Source organism: Rattus norvegicus, chromosome 7 (genome assembly GCF_021556685.1).
Source record: "Rattus norvegicus strain SHRSP/BbbUtx chromosome 7, alternate assembly SHRSP_T2T, whole genome shotgun sequence".
Taxonomy (NCBI): Eukaryota; Metazoa; Chordata; class Mammalia; order Rodentia; family Muridae; genus Rattus; species Rattus norvegicus.
In genome coordinates, this window is record NC_141540.1 from 26,391,597 (window position 1) to 26,397,921 (window position 6,325).

Consider the following 6,325-nt stretch of genomic DNA (forward strand, 5'->3'; position numbering starts at 1 on the left):
TGGGGAGGCAGAGGCAGGCAAATGAACAAAACCACATAAAACTCCATATACTTATTTTTATATAGAGTTGTCCCCCAATTTCCCCTTGATTCTTTTGGAGACAGAGTCTCTCTGTGTAGCCCTGGCTGTTCAGGAACTCATTTGGAACAGGCTGGCCTCCCTTCAGTGCTGGGCTAAAAGCATACACCACCATGCTCAAATCCCTTTTTGTAGTTCAAATTTGTTTGAGACAGGGTATTTCTATATAGCTTTGGCGATTTGTAAACTCACTTTGTAGATGAGGTTGGCCTCGAACTCAACAGAGATCTGCCTGCTTCTGCCTCCCAAGTGCTGTACCACCACCACCTGGGATACATTCTCTTTGTCTTTATAGACACACTTGGGAATGGATTTTTCTCAACCTTCAGAATAGAAAAAAAAATTCCTCTAAAAGCTATTTAGTTTCTGGTACTTTTGTTACATCAGTTCAAAAAGACTTATACTATACTACAAATATTATAAATGAAAACAGCTTTCACTTATGATGTTCTATTGTATTGTCCCCTGGAGCTGGAATTACAGGCAGTTGTGAGTTATCATGGCTACTTGGAACCAAACTTCCGTCTCCTGAGAGAGCAGCAAATGCTCTTAACCGGGGAGCCACCTCTTCAGCTCCATTAAGCACATTTTCAAAGAAGATGTGGAACTCTGTAGATCTGGCTGGCATGCCTTGAACTCAGAGATCCTGCCTCCCAAGTGCTGGGGTTGAAGATGTGTACCACCACTGCCTGGCTTAAAGGTACACGGCAAGTTTTGATAGCAAGCTTGTACTGTTGGAATAAGTGCTGCAACAAATTAAAAATTAATGTAAGGGAAGCTATGGGGACAGTGAGATGGTTCAGCATGTGAGTGTAATGGCCTCCTATTCTGACAGCCTGGAGTTGGTTCGCCAAACTGCCTTCTAATTCTGAAGTGTACTGACAGTTATTCTCCTATGTGCACACACACTGTGTGTGTGTGTGTGTGTGTGTGTGTGTGTAAGTGTGTGTAAAAGAAATTTTCTTTAGACTAAAGGAGAATGCCTTATTTCCATAGTTGGAAAGAAAGATCTATGGGGTAGAGAATTTGATCAAACACAAAAGAATAATATTTTGACACATGAACATTATATGAAATTTAAATTTCAGTGTACATAAAAATTTTGCTAGAGCTTTGCATTTATTAATTCTCCAATGGCAAAGTTGAGTGGTTTCCACAGGAGACATATGGTGGTCTCTTCATGCTGCCATATGGTGTATTACAAATCCCAGTAATGGAGTCAGCTGTGCTGGCTCACAGCTGTCACTCAACACCCCAGAGGCAGAGGCAGAGGCAGAGGCAGAGGCAGGAGGGTGACCACATTTGAAGACAACTTGGTCTATGTAATGAGTTCTAGTCCGACCATGGCTTTGCAATGAGAACCCTGTCCAAGAAAAAAAAGGAAAAATGATATTGATGTAGTTGTGTTGCTGGTATTGACTGGCATGTATATTTGCTGTATTTGGCATTTAAACTTTTATTTTAATCATTTCTTAACCCATTGGTGGCTCATGCTCATAATCTTAACACTCAGGAAGTTGGAGCAGAAGAATTGCCACAGGGTGAGGCTAGACCAGCTATAGTCAGATCCTCTCTCAAACCAAAAAGAGAGAAAAATGAAAAGACAAAAGTTGATTTCAAATGGCAGACTCCAGGCACAATGGAGGATGTTGTCATCAAATTAAGTGGCAAAGCATTGTTTCTGTTACACCATCACAGTGTAACTATGTGAGAAGAATAGACATTATCAGATTACATTCCTCATAATAGTCTCGACTTACAGGGAAGTAGGTTTTAAAAATAACCTAGAAAATTGAGATCAAATTCTCATAAAAAATTTCTTTATGAAATTAAAAGTGAGGGGGGCTTGAGAGATGGCTCAAAGGCTAAGAGCACTGTCTGCTCTTCTAGAGGTCCTGAGTTCAATTCCCAGCAACCACATGGTGGCTCACAACCATGTATACTGGTACCCAGTTCTGGCTTGCAGGCATGCATGCAGGCAGAATGCTGTATACATAAGAAATATGTTTTTAAAAAATTAAAAATGAAAATGAAGGGCTGGAGAGATAGTTCAGCAGTTAAGAGCACTGGCTGTTCTTCCTGACAATCCGAGTTCAGTCCCCAGCAACCTATGTCTAACTCCAGTTCCAGGGGATCTGGAACCCTCACATAGACACACATGCAGGCAAAACACCAATACCATAAAAAAAAACAAAAAACAAAAAACAAAAAAAAAACTGAAGCTGCAACTAGATGGACAGCCATTGACCAGTAGTGAAGATTGATTAGTGCTGAATCTGACACTGGGAAGTTAAGCATGTTTAGGATGATTAGCTTTCCATGAGGACAGCTGAGGATGGCGACAGCAGCATCAGTCAATTAAGAAACGCAAGTGATTATTCTCTCTGGCTGTAGATGGGCGGGCATTTGTTATATGCTAAATCATACTGCTCACTTGCTGTCTATTTGACTAGTTGACAGAGTTTGAAGCTGCTGACGATTATTTAGTTTGTGTAGGGGCTACAGATGTAGCTCAGTTGGTTACAGCGTTTGTCTGCCAGGCACAAAGCCCTGCCTTTGATCCCTAGCACTGAATGAAATGACCAGACATGGGGACATGCATGCTATAATCCCCATAGTCCTAGGTAGAGGCAAGTAGGATCAGAAGTTCAAGGCCAGCCTGAACTGCATGAGGCCAGATCTCAAAACTGAAACCAAAATAAAAAGAACTAATTTGTGTGAATGCTTGTTTTGGAAGAACTCTGGTCAAGAATTCAGGAGAGAGAGAAAGAGAGAGAGAGAGAGAGAGAGAGAGAGAGAGAGAGAGAGAGAGAGAGAGAGAGAGAGAGAGAGAGAGAGAATTCAGTAGAACACCCAAGTGGAATCTGCTAAGACCCATTCATTATACCTGATGATGGTAAAAATGCATATGGAACAGAAAAAGGCAAATTAACAAAATGGTGAGCCCAGGAAATGTAGTAAATGTTCAAGCTTATGAATATTTATTGTATTATTCACTAGCAGATACTTTAAGAGTTGGACTGGTTTTGTATAACAAGCCAGTAGTCATCAGGGGGATTTCATTCACTTTTGCATATTCCCAAAGAATGTCCTGAGGTCCCTGCACGTGGCAGTTGAGTGGGACGACAGTAGCTGATGCCATAGTTCAGGCTAGTAACTCAGTGCATAGTCCAGATAGATTCATGTGACTCTTGACTTAAGTGCCCACTTGCCTGATTACAGGTATGAGCTACTGTACCTAGTTATTGTGATTTTTATTCTTAAAGCTCAGTGCCGAAACAGTTTTCCCAAGGCGAATTATAAGACCTACATGGCATTGGAAATTAACTTTTGCTGAGACTTTTTTAAAAAGTATTTTGTGTGAGAGCCTCAGCTGTGCATGCTTAACAGGTGGTTGTAAACTTGCATTGGGGTATGTGTCACAGTTTGTATATGCTCCTCCCAGGGAGTAGAACTATTAGAGGGTGAGGCCCTGTTGGAATAGGGGTGTCACTGTGGGAGTGGGCTTTAAGATACTATCTGCCTGGAAGCAGTATTTTGCTAGCAGCCCAGATAAAGATGTAGAACCCTCAGCTCCTCCTGCACCATGCCTGCCTGGGTGCTGCCATGCTCCCGCCTTGGTGATAATGGACTAAACCTAAATGTTGTTCTTTATAAGGCTTGCCTTGGTCATGGTGTCCGTTTACAGCAGAAAAACCCTAACCAAGACGGTAGGCATTTGGAGGGAGAGGACACATTTCTATGGTTCCTGCCTTCTGACCTCTGCCTTGTCAGGGTTTCCTGTTTTTGCTGCTGTTGTTTGTATAGCTAGCCATAGCACCTGTGGCAGCCTTAGGACAATTGTGGGTATTGTTCCAGTTGCTGTCCACTTGTTTTATTTATTTTTATTAGATATAAGAGGGAAAGAATGGGTTGGTTCTCAGAAGCCAACACAGAATTATCTTTCAAGAAATAAGGTCTGGGGTTGGGGATTTAGCTCAGTGGTAGAGCGCATGCCTAGCAACCGCAAGGCCCTGGGTTCAGTCCCCAGCTCCAAAAAAAAAAAAAAAAAGAAAAAGAAAAAGAAAAAGAAATAAGGTCTGTTAGGAGAAAGGGCCTCAAGGGGAAAGCATTAGAAAGAAGAGGCATATGGGCCTGGCATTACAAGCCTTTAACCCTAGAAGAAGCAGGTGGTTCTCTGTGAGGTCAAGGCCAGCCTGGTCTATATGATGAGTTCCAGGACAGCCAGAGCTACATGATAAACCATGTCAGAAAGATGAGGTATAAAAGGTATAATGTTAATGTTATAATTGACATAATTCCAAAAAGGGAAGGAGAAACGTTTTTTAAAGATTTATTTATTTTATGTACATGAGTACACCATAGCTGTCTTCAGGCACACCAGAAGAGCACATCAGATCCCATTACAGATGGTTGTGAGCCACTATGTGGTTGCTGGAAATTGAACTCAGTACCTCTAGAAGAACAGTCTGTGCTCATAACCACTGAGCCATCTCTCCAGCCCAAGACTCTTTTCTTTAAAACTTGTGTCTAATGACATACCTCGTCCTGCCCCCTTCAAAACATGGTTCTCTGTCTATCCCTGGATGTCCTGGAATTCACTTTGTACATGAGGCTGGCCTAAAAATCACAAGGATCCACCTTCTTCTCCTTCTAGTTACTGATGAACCTTTAATGCTAGCACTTGCGAGGCAGAGGCAGGCAGATCTCTTGAGTTTGAGGCCAGCCTGGTGTACTGAGTGAATTCCAGGACAGTCAAGACTATAGAGAGAAACTCTGTCTTGAAAGACCCAAAAAAAAAAAAAAACTAAGTAAACAAAACCTCCATGTAAGAAAATTGTCTTATTTAATATAGAACAACAAAGATACAACTCTTGTTCGTTGTGAGACTAGCATTTCCCTGCCCTGCGATGGAATGGGCAGAACATTTGTTATCTGAGTTGCATTTTATATAGAGAGGAGAGAAAACTTTATATAAATAATATAAAGACAGTTACTTAAATATGATCCTATATGAGTTCCTAAAGCTTTGTATTTATTTTCTTTATAATAAGGTTTTGATGATAAGCCAGGCTTATTTTATGAATTAAATGAGTTAACATATGTAATATATTATAGAAGTGTCCAGCACATAGGAAATGCCCAGTGGATGTCAGTTTCTTATTTTGATTAATACATGCATTATTGTGTGTGGTGTAGGTCTGCATGTGTCTCTGGGTATGCTGTCATGTGCATGCTTGTGTAGAGGCCAGAGGCTGGAGTTGGGTGTTTTCCATTGCTCTCTACGTTGCTTTGGAGACAGGGTCTTTCCCTGAAACTTGAGTTGGCCATGTTATTCAGCCTGGCTGGTTAGCTGGAAGGACCCCAGAATCATCCTGGATCTGGCTTATCTACCAGCAGTACAGAGCTTCAGCTTGTGTGGCTGCTGGGGACCCTAATGCAGGTCCTCATGCTTGCACAGCAGGCAGTGTACCCACTGAGCCGTCTTCCCATCCTATAACATGGACAGCAATCTGGTGAGATTTCACTACCATAGTTCTATAAAGGGGGGTAAGGAGTAGAACTAAGGTTTGAAGGGAGTTTCAGAGACTTTCCCAGGGTTACACAGAGTAGCTTACATTCCTGGTTCTGTAGCTTATTAAGCTTGTGTGCCTTAAGTACATTTTGCCCTACTCAAAGCACATACCCAGATGTTCAGCTGTGTTTGTCTGTTAGGTGATTGTGTGGAAAGAGGTCCATAGAGATCCTCGGTTTGGGAGAAAGAATATAGCCTCCAGGAAGTACTTCCTATTCATGATGGACAGAAGCTGAACACACTTTACAACATTCGGGGGCAGGTGGACAGTGCCAGGTTTTAGGTTGAAGGCCTTGTGTATGGTAGCCAAGTCCACTTCCCACTGACCTAGCTACTCTTTGCTCAGTATATTTCCAGAAGAAAAGTCAGAGGTGGAATGCAGTCTAGTACCTGTGATTGAGGAATGAGGTCACAAACTAGTAAACAGGCTGCTCAGCATCGCACCAAAGTTGAGGGTCTGGACTATTAAAATGAAGTGAGAATCATCAGAACTGTCTGTCAGAATTAGGAGCATGCCAGTGTAGATGTGGCTTAAAGTGTCAGTAGGGCAAAGAGAAGTGCTACAAAGTGTCATTGGCTGCTCCAGTTTCCCTCCTATGTAACCATTTATCTGGAGATGAAGCCAGCCACCTTGATAACCCCTGAGCTCCTGGACTCCAGCTCAGATACCCT